The sequence below is a fragment of the Loxodonta africana genome, chromosome 1 (assembly GCF_030014295.1).
Source record: "Loxodonta africana isolate mLoxAfr1 chromosome 1, mLoxAfr1.hap2, whole genome shotgun sequence".
Taxonomy (NCBI): Eukaryota; Metazoa; Chordata; class Mammalia; order Proboscidea; family Elephantidae; genus Loxodonta; species Loxodonta africana.
In genome coordinates, this window is record NC_087342.1 from 177,917,624 (window position 1) to 177,934,386 (window position 16,763).

Below are 16,763 nucleotides of genomic sequence, written 5' to 3' on the forward strand. Positions count from 1 at the left end.
GTAAAAGATTGAAGACAAGGCATCAACACTTTATTTTTTTAATTTGGTTTAAAGATTTCTTTGTCGTTTTGAGTTGTTCACAAACAATAATTCCATTAATTTTTAGGTAGGATATTCCTGCTACTCCGAGGAGAAGGCATTCAGCTAACATTTCTCCACTGCTGCTGAAATGAAAATTAAAGTGCAAGGGAAAAAAAAAAAAAAAATGTTCTGCCATATAGGAAAGTAGGATCAGGACGAATTGACAAAGCAGAGTTTGTGAAGAAAATTACAGCCTGACCTCTTGTGTTTTCTTTTTTCAACACCCTTTTGGTGGGGATAGGAAGCGGCTTCTGGTTTTAGTATGCAATGGTATGTATACCTGTCATTGAGTTTTCTGTCACTGAGTTTCATATTACCACACACATGCACACACACACATACTTAATATCTCACACAGTTTCTAAAGGTCAGGGGACAGCTTCTCTAAGAGGTTCTAGCTCACAGGCTCTCGTAAGGTTGCAATTAAGCTAGAGTGGTCAACCATCATGGTTTGCCCTTGATAGACAGGATTCCCAGGCTATAGGACTGTCAGTGCTAAAATTGGGACAGTCTCTGGAAAACCAAGCCAACTGGTCACCCTACATAAAGCTGTCGGCTGGGGCTGTAACTTCTGAAGACTTGACTGGGGCTAGAGGGTTCAATTCCAAACTCACTCATATGGCTCTTGGCACAAGATTTAGTTTGTACTAATTTGTACCTCTCCACAGGACTGCTCATCACATGGCTTCCCGCAGAAAGACTGATCCAAGAAAAGGATCTCACACTGACTTTTATGACTTAATTTCCTAGTCACACACACCATTATTTCTGCCTTAGTCTATTCCTTATAAGCAAGACACTAATTCTAGCGCCTATTTGAGGGGAGGGGATTATACAGGGGCATGAATACCAGGAGACAAGGATTATCACAGGTCATCTGGGATACTGGTTACTTTAATACAGTATGGTATGGAACGGCATAGCATGGTATGGTACGGTATAGTATGAATACTTAAGAGCTGTGTTGAAAACAACACAGGTAGGTGTCCTGGTGAGATACCTTCATTTTTTCATTCAACAATCATTTGTTATCGATCAGACACCATGTTAAGCACCTCTGTTCAAGCTTATACCAGTAAATAACAAGAGTAGACCTGTCCCCAAGGCAATGGGCACTTCAACAAAGCACTCCCTCTGGAATTTACACAGGAGAAATCAGACTTAAAAGAATTATAACAGTGACCTCAAAAGCGAAAAGTAAGTATAAAAAGCAAAAAGTAGGATAGAGACCATCACATTTTATAGCTTCTTTGAAAACTTGACAGACCAAACATTCAGTGCATAAGTGCATGGTCTCTAGAACCAGACTGCCTTGATTCAAATCTCAGCTTTGCTATTTTCTAGCTGCGTAACCCTGGTTACTTTACAGCTATAAAAACAAAAAAACCAAGTTCATTGTCATCAAGTCAATTCTGACTCATAACAACCCTATAAGACAGAGCAGAACTGTTCTCTAGGATTTCCAAGGAACAGCTGGTGGATTCAAACTGCCAGTCTTTTTATTAGCAGTGGAGCTCTTAACCACTGTGCCACCAGGACTCCAAGTTACAGCTATAAAATGGAGATACTAATGTCATCTATGGTGTTATTAAAAAAAAAAAAAAAAGTATGGTGTTAGTGTCAAGAATGGGGATGGTTGGTAATAACAGCAAATATTTACACTTTATACACACTAGCACCTTTGGCCCTCGCAACAACCCCATGAGGTAGGTGACATTATCACCAAGTTACAGCCATATACTGGGGATAATAATGTGTGTAAAGTGTAACCATTAGCTGTTCTTACCAACCATCCCCATTCTTGACACTAAAACACCATAATTTTTTTTTATAACACCAAATATTTTTAGTTTTCTCTCTCCTTTGCAGGTCATTTCTTCTCTAACTTATTTTTGATCGCTTTTCCTTTTCCCAGAAACCCTGGTGGTGTAGTAGTTAAGTGCTGCAGCTGCTAACCAAGAGGTCAGCAGTTTGAATCCACCAGGAGCTCCCTGGAAACTCTACAGGGCAGTTCTACTCTGTCTTATAGGGTCGTTATAAGGTCACCGTGAGTAGGAATCAACTCGATGGCAATGGGTTTTAGTTTTGGGTTTCCTTTTCCCAGAGCCCCGGGTGGTATAAATGGCTAGTGTGTTCAGTTGCTAACTGAAGGTTTGGAAGTTCAAGTTCACCCAGAGAAGTCTTGGAAGAAAGGCCTGGTGATCTACTTCTAAAAAGTCAGCCATTGAAAACCCTGTGGAGTACAGCACAGTTCTACTCTGACACACATAGAATAGCCATGAGCTGGAATCAACTTGATAGCAAACTGGGTTTTGTTTTTTTTATTTGTTTCTTTTTCCTTTCCCCATCCCTGTGTTACCCAGGATCCTGGTCTCAAACCGCTTTTCTTGCTCCACACTCTCCTGAAGAAATTCCATCCTCATATACAGCTTCAACCACAGCCTGCATGCTGAGGACTTCCAAAGCTCATTTGCCTGTTCAGGCTTCTCTCCTGTGGGATCCAAACATTAGTTAGACTGATAAGCAGTAGTAGTACAACAGGTCTAAAACTGAGATCATTAACATGCCTGTTCTGTTTTCTTCTCTACCATTTCTCTTTCTTGGTAAACGATATCACCAATTTCCTAGTTGTCCAAGCCAGATCTCTACAAAACACAAATCCCAGACTTGCTCTCATAGCCACTCAACATCTAATAGGTCACCTCATTTTTTTTTTTTTTTTTTTAAGATCTTCTCAATCTATCTTCACCCTACAGCTTCAGTAAGTTCCCCCCATCTCTAGAGGAGTTAATATAGTATGGGCTTCAAATCCCAGCTCTGTCACTTTTTGGTTATATGACTTCTCTCAGCCTCAGTATTCTTTTTATACAACTTTCCTCTCACCCCAGAATCCTTAGGAACCCCCAATCTGAGGATCCCAAAGGACCCTGTATCAGAGTGTTGACATCTATCTGACTGTCCCCACTCTGTTTTGAACTCTTTGAGGGTATCGATTTGCCTCGGTGGTTCTATATTCCCAGTATCATATGATGCCTGGCCCAGAGGACACAAAATATGTTTGTGGAATAAAATTGCATGATGATAGGTGTGAGCTTTGAGCTTTTTCAGCACCCACTCTTCGAACCGCCACTGCTGTCTTGTTGACTACACCCCTCAGCTCCAAGGCAGGGATGCCCACCTCACTAGCCACGTTTGACCACCATGAGTGACTTAACTGAGCACTTACATCCCATTTTAAGTGAAACCACATTTTAGCAACCGCAAGTACACAGGCATTAAAAGGAACATATTTTCCCCTCTTTTTAATCTAAAAAAAAAAAAAATTGAATTGACTAGTCAGATCAGCGGTAAAACCAGTTTAAGTTGATAAAAATCATACCTTTTCTCTAATTTTTTTTTCCAAAGATAGAGATATGGGGTCTGGAAGGTAAATAGTATTTATTACATTTTGTTTTCCTTTTTATAATAATACGTTAAGCAATTTTTTTCACTTCAAGTCTGACAGCTGTGATAATGATTTGAATCAAGTTTGGAAAAGAAATAATTATTTTTGCTTGTACAAGTCTTTGAGGTATAATCGGGTTTCAGGCTGGGAAAAAAGCGTGAGCTGTTATCAGGCCTTCTTAGGTCTCAAACTACAAACATAGAGGGCAGAGCAAGATGGCGAAGTAAATGAATGCTCCCATTTACTCCCCCAGCAACTAATCACTGAACAATGAATAAAAACAAGTACAGACTAAGATCTCAGAACTCTGAATGGCAGCTGGGGTGTTCAAGAGTTGACAGGAGTCCAGAAATGGGAGAGAGAAAGAGCAGAGATGGCACAGAAGCTGGGAGAACCTACCCACTAACATCGGGAGCACTTGTCCATCGCAGCCATGTTGGGATGGGGCCGGGCAACACCTCAAGCAGGAAACACAGAAAGGGAGCTAATCTAAGGAAGCCGTAGCCTGATTTTTTAAGGTGGTGCAGACTGGCCATGGGATACTACACAACCATAAAGAATAATGATGAGTCTGTGAAACATATTATAACATGGATGGACCTGAAGGGTATAATGCTAAGTGAAATAAGACAAGCATACAAGGACAAATAGTGTATGATCCCTCTTTTATAAGAACAGAATAGTAGATAAATATAGAGAAGCCAAAGTTCTTGGTGGTTACCAGAGAGAGTAGCAGGGGAGGAGAAAGTATGCTTTAGACCACACAGGCTTGTTAGTTTTGGTGATAGGAAAAGTAGCATCAAATGTGGATGTAGTGAGCACAGTACAACCAAAGTAAATATGAGTGTTTGAACACATAAATTTGGGTAGAGGTATACTGGTATATGGATAGGTACAGGTGTGTACATAGGTGAGAACAGATAGAAGTATGTATGTTGTCATTGTTGTTAGGTGCTGTTGAGTCTGTTCCAACTCATGGAGACCCTATGTACAACAGGACAAAACATTGCCCAGTCCTGTGCCGCACTCACAATCATTCCTATGTTAGACCCCATTGTTGCAGCCACTGTATCAATCCATCTCATTGAGGATCTTCCCGTTTTTCACTGACCCTCTACTTTACCAAGTACTATGTCCTTCTCCAGGGACTGGTCCCTCCTGATAACATGTCCAGAGTGTGTGAGACAAAGTCTCGCCATCCTTGCTTCTAAGGGGAATTCTAGCTGTACTTCTTACAAGGCAGGTTTGTTTGTTCTTCTGGAAGTCGATCGTATTTTCACTATTCTTCACCAACACCATAATTCAAAGGCATCTATTCTTCTTGGCCTTCCTTATTCATTGTCCAGCTTTGCATGCATATGAGGCGATTGAAAATACCGTGACATGGATCAGGCACACCTTACTCCTTAAAGTGACATCTTTGCTTTTTAATACCTTAAAGAGGCCTTTTGCAGCAAAGTTGTCCAATGCAATACTTGGTTTGATTTTTTGACTGCTGCTTTCATGGACATTGATTGTGGATCCAAGTAAAATGAAATCCTATAAGCATGTGTAAATACAAATATTATGGCTGCAGGTAAATATGTTCATTGAAGACACTAATACAAAATCTCTTCAGGCATAATCAAACACCTTCCAAGATTGGTTTTCTGGATTTGAAATCTTAGGACCATAATCTCATGGGACAACTCAGTCAATTGGCATAACATAGTTCACAAAATTCCCAATCTGCATCCCAGTGAAGTGAGTAGCATCTGAGGTCTTAAAAGCTTGTGAGCAGCCATCTAAGGCACAACTAACAGTCTCTACTCACCAGGAGCAAAACAATAAAAAGGTAACCAAAAGCTCAGAGAAGAAACAAGTCTACACAAGCTATCGCCTCACCTACGCTGAGACCAGAAGAACTAGATGATGCCGGTTACCACCACTGATTATTCTGGCCTAGGTCGCAATAGTTAGTCCCAGGTAGAATGAGAGAAAAAGGAGCAGAACTCGAATTCTTATTTAAAAAAAAAAAAAAGCCAAACAAACTAGAACAGTAGAGAACAGAGGACTCCCTGATACTATCACCCTGAGACACTCTTTAAACCTAGAACTGAGCCTATTCCCTGAGATCGCCTTTTAGCAAAACAGCAGAATGGCACACAAAATAAAGGATATTACTCATAATATCAGTGCCCTACTTAAAAACCATCAGTGTGAGACCAAAAGGTCAACAATTGCTTAAAAGGAAAGATGAGAAGATAACAAGGCAGGGAAAATAGAGTACTAGAAAGGGAACAAAGAGAATGCTGACGCATTGTGATAAATGTAACTGATGTCACTGAACAATTTGTGTGGAAAATGTCAGATGGGAGCCTAACTTGTGTAAACTGTCACCAAAAATTCAATAAAATATCATTTAAAAAAATACTATGAACATAAATTAGGAGGCCTTTGCAGCATTGAGAAAGCAGCTGCAACTCAGGTTTCCAATATCATGAGTGTGTAGAAATATCCCAGCTATTGGTAATTAATTATATATCATCTCAATAATCTACAACTCTGGCAAGGCATCCCAACCCCTTGTTGCATCTCAATATACTGAAATATTCTGTAAGTCTGGATACCCACTTGAGTTATATCTAAGAAAATGCTTTTATTAAATTCAGATTGTTTTTATATTTGTGATCTCAGGGCAACTGACATTTGACATCTTTGGGAAACAGCAAAGATATTTTTAACCAAAGGACAACCTCCCATTTGTCACAGTTGGTGATAGTGGAAAGCTCTGACATGATTTTGTCTTCTGTCTACTTTGGATTCTTTCCCATAATCACTCAGACATGGCAAATGATATTATCAGTGAATGGTAAATATTCTTAGAATGGACAAGCCTATTGGCACATTAACCTGGGTAATAATTAGAGTCAGTGTGAGGTACAGTGAGGCCAGGATCAGAAAAAACTGAAATAAAACTAAATTATTAAAACTCCTTATACTAGGAGAGCAAATACACGAACTATTTAACTTAGGAGCTTGAGTACAGTTTCTAAGATTAAAAAAGAAAATTTATTTTTTTGTAAGTGAGATTTTATATCATTTCTTATTATTTTGATAACGCTTTATTACAATTTAATCTTTGTTCTTTTAAAAATTAATAAGTAGTGGGATATTGATCAATTAATTGTGGCAAGAAATAAAAAAAATGCAACTGATTCATGAGATAATATTGAGGTTCTGTAACCATATTAACTCAAAAAAATACTTGAGAAGCATCCTTTATAAATATATTGTTGTTTTGTGCTGTTGAGTTGATTTTAACTCATTGACATTACAGCGCAGAGTAGAACTACTTCATAGGTTTCCTAGGCTGTGATCTTTACCAAAGGAGACTGATCCCCAGGTCTTTTCTGCCCTAGAGCCACTGGGTGTATGAATGGCAGACTTTTTGCTTAGCAGTCAAGCACTTAATCACTGCACCGCTAGGACTCCTTAGACACACTCCTTACCTCTCTCTAACTTACAAAAACTAAAAACAAAATGAGGTAATATTATACCTGTATTTTTATAACCATCTAAAATATTTCATCATGACATCTTGTCAAGGAAGCTGGTGCCTTGCACATCTTCAAAAAACCCAGTGCCATTGAACATCTTGAGTGTTCAATAAAAATTAATAAGTAAATAATAAATGAAAAAATGTATTCGTGAATGAATTTACAAATATCTTTTTGGAAGCTGAATGCTTGCTTTATGAATTCTTTTTGGCAATGATGATACTACTTCCTTACTGACACTTCATTTGTTAACCTTCACAGTAACCCAATAAGACAGGTTTTGTCATTTAACTCTACTATTTTAATGGCTTCTGAAGAACTTGCCCAAATGCAAGATCCAGAACTTAAACCCAGTTCTACTTAATCCAAAAGCCCATAGCTCTTTGCACGATAGCACAGTGCCTTTCAAATATTGCAAACATATTAAAGTGAAGCCTCGCAAGAAGGACATGCTTACCACCGACAATAAAGAGAATCACATCAGGATAAAGACAAGGAGCCTCTGGGAGTCTGCACTGCACCTTCAGTCTCTGTCTACACTGTGTTAGAGTACAGCTGTTACCATCTATTTTGTGTGGTGGCTGTTTCATGTTGGTACTGTCAGGGTCATTGAAATCACAGCCACATTCACCCAGAGGGAAAAAAGAATGGATTTTCTTTTTCTCTTTGAGAAAGCTTTTCACGCTAATCCATTAATCCCATGGCTGATTTGCCACTGAAATCTGAGGCAGAGTTTATTTTACTGGGAATTCCCTTTGGAAAAAAAAAAAAATTAAATTAGCCAATAAGATCGTTTTATTTCTCGTTCCTTAACTTAAAAAAAACTTTCTTAAAAATGTGTGTATGTGTATATGCTTGGGAGGGGGATGGGGAAGCAGATGGAGCCTTTCAGCCAAATCAGTATTATTTTACCTCTAAGGAAAACTACAGCATATTTCAAGAGAGCAAATAAAAAAGAAAAATCTGATTACTTAATAATAATTAAAGACAATTTATTTTTAAAGCAGGATTCGCATGACAAAAATGAATGCAATCTTTAGATTTTACAAAGAAGTAAAATATATTCTTCTCATTCTAGTGGAATAAATAGAATAGCTATATATGATCACTGGCCTTGCACTTTACATATTTATGTTAGGAGTGACTCCATAGCCACAGATTCCTGCTTTCAGCTCTCCCTGGTCCTAACTGACATTACAACCTTTCGTTATTCGGCTTAACCCACTGTGGCATCAGCATCACCTGGGAAATGGGTAGAAATGCAAAGTCTCAGGTACTGCCTGGGCCTACTAAATCGTAGGTCCTGGCCCGGAGCTTGTCAGTCTGTTTGTAACAAGCCCTACAGGTGATTCTGATTCTGGCTAATGTTTGAGGGTCACTGCTTTAGATGATGACCCAACTGCATTCCCTGGCCAGGTCACTCTGTTCCAGTTAAGAGCGACCGCAGAAATCCAGCCCCCTTGTTTCACAAACCTGGAACAAAATTTTAGAGATCTTCGAGTTCAGGTATATGTAAAAACGGGAAAACAACACCTACTTCCCAAGATTGCTGTAACAATTAAGTGAGTTAATACATACATAAAACGCTTAGAATAGATGCCCAATAAATATTAGCTGGGGCCCTGGTGGCACACTGGTTTAGAGCTCAGGCTGCTAATCAAAAGGTCAGCAGTTCGAATCCACCAACTGCTCCTCGGAAACCCTCTAGGACAGTTCTATTCTGTCCTATAGAGTCACTACGAGTCAGAATCTAGTCATGATTTTTTTTTTTTAATTTAACTAGAATCATTATCATTGCTACCATACCATTATGTAGCTTTTTTGAAATGGTTCATCACCATAATTCATAAACAGCGTTGGGGCAACTGAACTTTGATACTACGAACTACTTTTAAATTCTTGTACTCATTGCATTGAGATTTACTTCTCACCCCTGAGGCTGGCTCCACACACTGGTTCCCTCACTGACTAGCCCAATACCAGAAAAAAAAGGAAAAAAAAAAAGTTGCCATCGAGTCAATTCCAACTCCTAGCAACTGTATAGGACAGAGTAGAACTGCCCCACAGAGTTTCCAAGGAGCACCTGGTGGATTCGAACTGTCAGCCTTTTGGTTAGCAGTCATAGCTCTTAACCACTGTTCAGCTGCTAAAAGGTCAGCTGTTCAAATCCACCAGGTGCTCCTTGGAAACCCTATTGGGCCAGGTCTACTCTGTCCTGTAGGGTCACTGTGAGTCAGAATCGCTGCAACAGTGAGGACTAGCTCAACAGGGACACAAATAAGGACAGCTTCTCTGGCAGGTGTGCAAAATGAGAATGATGTTGCAGGGTTTCAAACAAGCTCCCAGGAAGTTATACATAAGAGTCACCTGGGGATCTTGTTAAATTGTAAATTCTGATTCAGTGTTTCTGGGGTAGAAATATGAATTCCCAGCAGGAAACTTGTTAGAAATGCAAATTCTCAGCAGGGGTTCAAACTGGAATGAACCAGTTCAAAGCCCTGTCAGATGCTGATGCACCAGGGTCTCCGGACAAGATGCTGAGAGTGGGTGAATAATGTCAGAGTTCTTAAACAGACACTAAAGTATTGATAAGGGGGAGGTAGATGAGAAACAAGCTAGAGGAAACGTTGTAAAGACAGATTGAAGAAATAAATGGCCTAAGGAAACAAATTTAAGCCATGTAGCATAGCCGTAGAGACCCAAACAGGATATTTTTCTACAGCTGCTTTGTCTTAGGAAGGAAGGAGTGGAATTCAGGGATGGGAGGATGAATAGCAGGGAATCATGATGTTCCCATCACGTCAGTACATTTAGGAAAAAAAAAACGGGGGGGAGTTTAATGATGTGTTTTTTACCACCCATCTGTCAGTTTGTCATACTGTGATGGTTTGCATGCTGCTATGATGCTGGAAGATGAAACATTGGTATTTTAAACACCAGCTGGGATCACCCATGATGGACAGACTAAGAAGGAAGGTCTGGTGATCTACTTCTGAAAATTAGCCAGTAGAAATCTTATTTTCACAACAGAATATTGTTCAATATAGTGCTGGAAGATGAGCCTCCTAGGTTGGAAGGCACGTAAAATACACAGTGGCTGCAACAATGAAGACGGTACAGGACTAGGCAACATACTGTTTTATTGTACTTGAGTCATACTGACTATAAGTCATACTCCACACAACGGCAGCTAACAACAGCAGTGGTTATTTGTTTTAGTCTATTCAAAACAGCTGCATCAAAATGGCTGCACCAGAATGACCACATCAAAACTTTCTCACCCAAGAAGGATGGGGTGAGGAAGAATCCAACCTAGACCAACCAAAATGGCTACTGGAGTATCTAGACCCTTTAAGATTTAGACCAGATTGGTGTAAACACCCATTGGTCAATGCTCTCCCCAAAATTTCTATGACTTTCCAGTAGACTAATATTCTCATGGAGCCCTGGTAGCACAGTGGTTAAGAGCTCAGCTGCTAACCAAAAGGTCCGCAGTTTGAATCCACCAGCTGCTCCTTGGGAACCCTATGGGGAAATTCTACTCCGTCCTATAGGGTCACTATGCATGGTTCTCATCAAAATTTATGTAGTTTATGAATTAACAATGATAGCTAATATATGTTATTTAATATGAACCAGGCACTGCTCTCAGAGATTTTCAGAGAACATGTCATTTAATCTTCACAGCCATCTTATAGGGGACTATTATTAGCCCCACTGTATACACAAGGAAACTGAGGCACGAAGAAGTTAAATAACTTCTTAAGATAACAAGCTGGTACATGTTGGAGCTGTGGCTGCCCTGGGACTTCTTATCTGCTAGCCAGCATAATGCTTTCTAAATGAACAGGAAGGTGAGTTAAAACTGTCAGAAAATGTTAAGCCAAACAGCATCCCAGCTTGATCAAGCACTAACTAGAATTTGACTTTGAATGGCTTGAAGTGCCTTGGAGCAGTGCTCCTCCAAGTATGGGCCAGAAATTGCAAGATGTCTGCAAACTCTTTGATATAGATCTTTAAGGAGGTAAGTACAAAAATTAAGAATAAGCATTTAAAAACTTTTTGACAGCTTGACTTTGCCACAACATCTAAACACATGATCACTTTTCCAGTCGTTCACTTTTATTGTATAGTTGATTCTAGTTATTCACAGTCGTTTTATATTTTCTACCATTTAATGATGCAAAATGGTATTTGAGTTGTTGTTGTCTGATGCCACTAAATCAATTTTGACTCATAGTGGCCCCATGTGACAGAGTAGAGCTGTCACCTAGGTTTTCTACCCTGGTGGCATAGTGGTTAAGAGCTTAGCTGTAAACCAAAAGGTTGGCAGCTCAAATTCACCAGCTGCTCCTCGGAAATCCTATGGGGGCAGTTCTACTCTGTGTTATAGAATTGCTATGAGTCGGAATCGACTTGTTGGCAATGGATTTTTGGTTTTGGTTCATCTTTACAGGAGCAGTTCATCATGTCTTTTCTCCCATACAGCTATTGGTATGCTATAAGCTGGGCCTGTCCTTTTCACACCTCCTCAGGGCCAACTATATTCAGAGAATTGTTTATTGCACTGGCATCCTGGTCCTGATTAAAGATTGTGGAGGAGGGTATACTACAACAATTTATCTTCTCTGGAACTCAATTAACTTCATAGGCTACATTCGATTCCTCTCCTTGTGGAATTGGCTCTTCACTGGCTTATGTTTAATGTTGATGGGATCTATGTGTTTGTCTACGGTCCAAATAGGATGCCAAAACTGTTTGCCTTCACTTCCTCTCCTGAGCCTTTTATGTCACTTTCCTACCTGTGTAGAAGTTCTCTTGCTACTTAACAGATAAGAGGCAGAGCTGTGACTAGGGCTCATCAAGTTGCTGCTACCGAATTGAGCTTTGACAAGATGCCATCTGCCTACACCAAGGGATGCTCTAAGAAACAGGCCCACGAAAGTCATTTTTAGGTTTACTAAGAGGTAGTTGTTTTTTTTTTTTTTTTTTTTGATAACTTTACACCCTCAGGAGAAATTCCTGTCTGTCCTTATTACAAGCAATAGTTAAGCTTTTCCTGTCCAATTAGTCTGTTTTTATGTTATGGACTCTGTAAGTTGTATAAGTCTTCAACTAGCTTTCTCTTTCCTTTTGGTTGCTAGGGTGCCAATTAGTGCCAAATTCATAATTCTTTTGTAGCAACTGCGTAGGCTTTTATGAATGTGTTTTTATATTAGTTTTGTTTCTGGTTTTATGTTAAGTCCCTTTTCTAGTTTGAGTTCTCTTTTCTCACTTATAATTTACTCTATATCTTATTGTGAAGTTCCTCAGTTACTACTGGAAGTGTCAGGTAATGAGAGAATAGAGAAAGCAGAGATGGGACACAGATCGGGGAGAAGGGAGAAGAAAGAAGGAAGGGAGGGAGGGAAGGAAGAAGGAAGGAAAGAAGAAAATCAAGAGTAAACGGAGTAAGGCAAGGAAAGAGGAAAGAAGGGGTCCTATTCTTGCAATGATAAGTTGAAAGGAGAATCTCACAGAATTCAAATAATAAGGGATCCATATTGAAAAGAGTAGAGTAGAGATTATTATACGCTGGATTTATATAAAAATCATTTCAAAGCAAAAGTCGGAGGACAGATCTTCAATTGCATTATTCATTATCCATTGCTTATATATGCCCAAGTCTAAATGGACCAAGATATGGAGTGAAGATTTTCCTATCATCTCAGAAGTTTGACTAAAACCTCAAATCTAAAGGCAAAGGTTTACTATTACCCTCCTCTCCATTCTAAAAAGATATGCTGGACACATACCCACAGGACTTACTAAGAGGTGCCCAGACTGGTTCTCCAACTACTGGGTCCATCACTCAGGAGCTGAAGATGCAGTAGAGATTTTTCTTGAAGTTAGTAGAAATGGAGAGCGCCTTGATGCTTTCTCTCTTCTTCTTATGGGACACTTCCTCTCTTACACCCATACATACCTTAAGCCAAGAGACTAGGGCCCTGAAGGAAGCTCTCATACAGATTGGAGTGATATTCCAGAAGAGGAAACTGGCATCCCAGCCTCCAGCTAGACATTTGCTGAGCTACAGAATCTCAGGTGCCTGTCCCTTGGGAAAGTTCTTGGGAGAACCATGTTACCATGTGTCTCTGAGATCTGGGTGCTATACATGGAAGATAAAGATTGATGGCTGCCTCTCTTTAGGATAGTCTGAAGATGGGAGGCTGGCGGGAGGAAATTATAACAGAGGATGAGGATAGACAGCAGTGGTGGGGTAACTTTGACTTCTAGAGTTTTCCTTTACACTAACTGGAAGCTACAGAAGGTTGACAGGTTCTGGCCATCTTGAAAGGATCCCAATCAAGAGAGTTGCCCACTGGGTGGCAGAAGAGGAGGAAGGTTTAGAAGAAGTGAACAGGGGAAAGTCTCACATGTATAAGAGAATTACAGTGTGGACATTACAGAGGGGTCTCTCCAAAAACCTACCAACACACCTGACAAAAGAGCAAGCATTGGTCATCTGCTCTAAAGAGGGTCGTGACAGCTGGAGTAGAGCACAAGGGCCAGGTAGACAGGTCTTCCCTCTTTTCCCTCTCATGCCTGGAAGAGCAGAGCCAATGCCTGAATCAGGCCTTAGCTAGGGAGAATGTGTATGTCTTTGAATTGAATGGTAACTTAAATTCTTTTTTGCCATTAAGCTTTTTCATAGTTTAGAACAAAAAAAAAACAAAAAACTTTTCTAATACCTAAAAGTAACCACAAAAGCAGTGGAATCTCTGGGTCCTGGGAAGGAAAATTAAGGGGGAAAATAGTTTTTCCAAATTTGTACACTATCAGGTCTAGCCCATTCAATAAACCAGTTATATAACTTAAAGAATTCAAATTCAAAATGGAAGGCAAAGCAATTGAAGCAACACCACCTAGTAACAGAAAGTGCCTGCCTTGTCCTTAAAGCACTTACAAGGTGTTTTAATGAAAAATTAAATTGGCAATGCCATCTCATACTTGATTTCCTTCCCTTTCTCAGATAAATGAGAAAGTATCTCTCTTATTAATACAGACACTCATCCTCCTTTCCCAGACTTCTCCATTTTTAATTCAGTTTAATTATAATAAAAGAAAAAAGGGACAAATAATGTCTAAATTCATAGTGTACTGTAGTAACAATAAGTTGGTTATAGCAACATTTTCATACAAATTTATCCAGTTTTATATGCAGCCCTATATCCCATGCCTTGCTTGGAAGAGGACACACCCCCGAAAAGCAGATTAATATGCCATCCCTATGCTTATTGACTTACACAGACTACATTCTTTCAACAACACAGCTTCATGAAATCAACCCTCACCAAGCTTCTTCCTCAATACAGTTTCATATTCTTGCAATAAATCAAATGAAACCCACTGCTGTCGAGTTGATTCTGACTCTGGGTGACCCTATAGGACAGAGTAGAACTGCCCCATAAAGTTTCCAAGGTTATAAATCTTTATGGAAGCAGACTGCCACATCTTTCTCCCACAGAGTGGCTGGTGGGTTTGAAACACCAACCTTTTGGTTGCCAGCTGAGCACTTTAACCACTGCACTACCAGGGCTCCTTATTCTTCCAATAGCCAATGCCAAATGTTTGGATATAAAATTCTCCACTAAGAAATCCTAAATCACTTGCAAATTGCTTTCTTAACTATGCTCTAAATTGGACCTTAGGATTTTTTCTCTCTCCATAAAATCAAGTTTTCAAAATGAGTATAGTTTATTTTCTTTCCTAATGACGGCTTCCAAAAATCTCTGCACACAGGCTATTTTAGCTCAGTTGAAACAGGTGGCTGGAGCCAGAAGACCTGGTCCTAAGTCTCAGGCCCATTTAAACATTTTTCCTTCCTTCCTGGCAGCAGCTGTCCTTCTTAGTGTACTTAAACTGTGAATACTCAGTTTAACAAAACAATTAAATCAGAGTGGTTGTTTTTAGATTAAACGTATGTAAGACCTAGAAGACAAAATAAAATTAGGCAAAAATTGGTGTACTAAATGGTTTTGAAGACTGTATGTGATCCTAAATGGTATAGACCTTAGAACCTACAAATTATACCAGAAATAGATGGATGGACGGACGGACGGATAGACGGACAAGATGGATTTCATACAAATTTCCTGATTTCTTGCATAATAAATTACCACAAAACTGGATGCCTTAAAACCACTTTATTATGTGCAGTATTTTGAAGATTATGAATGTAGGAAGGACTTGGCTGGGCAGTTTTTGCTTGGGACGTCTCATGAGGTTGCAATAAGATGTAGGCTGGGGCTGGCCTTGTTCTGACTAATGATATTGAGCTTTCCCATGGTCTCTGTCCACAGATGTAGTCAATTTGATTCCTGCATTTTCCATCAGGTGAAGTCCACATGTATAGTCTCCATTTATATTGTTGATATAAGGTTCTGCAATGAAGAAGTCATTGGTCTTGCAAAATTCTATCATGCTATCTCTCGTGTCATTTCTATCACTAAAGCCATGTTTTCTAATTACAGATCCTCCTTTGTTTCCAACTTTTGTATTCCAATCACCAGCAATTATCAATGCACCTTGATTGTACATTCAATCAATTTCAGATTATAGAAGTTGTTAAAAATCTTCAGTTTACTCATCTTTGTCATTAGTGGTTGGTGTGTAAATTTGAATAATATTCATATTAACTGGTCTTCCTTATAGGCATATGGATATTATCCTATCACTGACAGCATTGTACTTCAAGATATATCTTGAAATGTTCTTTTTGATTATGGATAAGTTGTCATTCCTCTTCAATTTGTCATTCCTGGCATAGTAAACAATATGATTGTTTGATTCAAAATGGCCAATACCAGTCCGTTTCAGCTCACTAATGCCTATCTTTATGCATTCCATTTCTTTTTTGTAGACTTCCAATTTTCCTAGATTCATACTTCATACTTTCCACATTCCAATTATTAACAGATGTTTGCAGCTGTTTCTTCTCATTTTGAGTTGTGCCGCATCAGCAAATGAAGGTCCCGAAAGCTGGACTCCATCCACGTCATTAAGGTCAACTCTACTTTGAGGAGGTAGCTCTTCCTCAGTCATGTTTTAAGTGCCTTCCAACCTGAGAGGCTCATCTTCTGGCACTGTATCAGACAATGTTCAGCTGCTATTCATAAGGTTTTCACTGGCCAGTTTTTTCAGAAGTAGACAGTCAGGTTCTTCTTCCTAGTCTGTCTTATTCTGGAAGCTCTGCTCTATCTTGTCCACCACGGGATTCCCTGCTGGTATTTGAAAAACCAGTGGCATAGCTTCCGGTATCACAGCAACGTGCAAGCCACCACCGTACGAAAAACTGACAGACACTGGTAGAACGCCTATATTAGAGAAGAAGAAAAGTCTTCAGTCTATAAAAAGAGGAGTAAATGAAAGCCAAAAGTAAGCAAAAGAAAAGAAATAATAAAGATTAGAACAGATAGCAAAGAAATAGAAAAGAGAAAAACAATAGAGAAGACAATAACTAAAAGATGGATCTTTGAAAAAATCAATATAGTTGATGAACCTCTCACCAGACTGATCAGGAATAAAAAAGAGTGACACACATTAGCAATAGAAACGAGAGAAGAGATATCACTACGGATTCTACAGACATTAAGATGATAATAAGGAAATATTGTGATCAACTTTATACTGATAAATTCAGCAACTTCGATGAAATG

The 16,763-nt window shown here is 39.3% G+C and overlaps 1 long non-coding RNA gene across 2 annotated transcripts in view; it reads right to left on the reverse strand.

Annotated features, from left to right (window-relative positions):
• Positions 1-16,763, reverse strand: part of LOC111748926 (uncharacterized) — a 395,170-nt gene that overhangs the window by 271,601 nt on the left and 106,806 nt on the right. The window contains exon 3 of one of the 2 annotated variants that reach the window (XR_010322688.1): positions 12,043-16,421. The exons of the other annotated variant lie outside the window; for it this stretch is intronic. This is a non-coding gene — a long non-coding RNA (uncharacterized LOC111748926). Of the gene's footprint in view, positions 1-12,042; positions 16,422-16,763 lie in introns of those variants that run through there. 2 annotated transcript variants of the gene reach the window in all.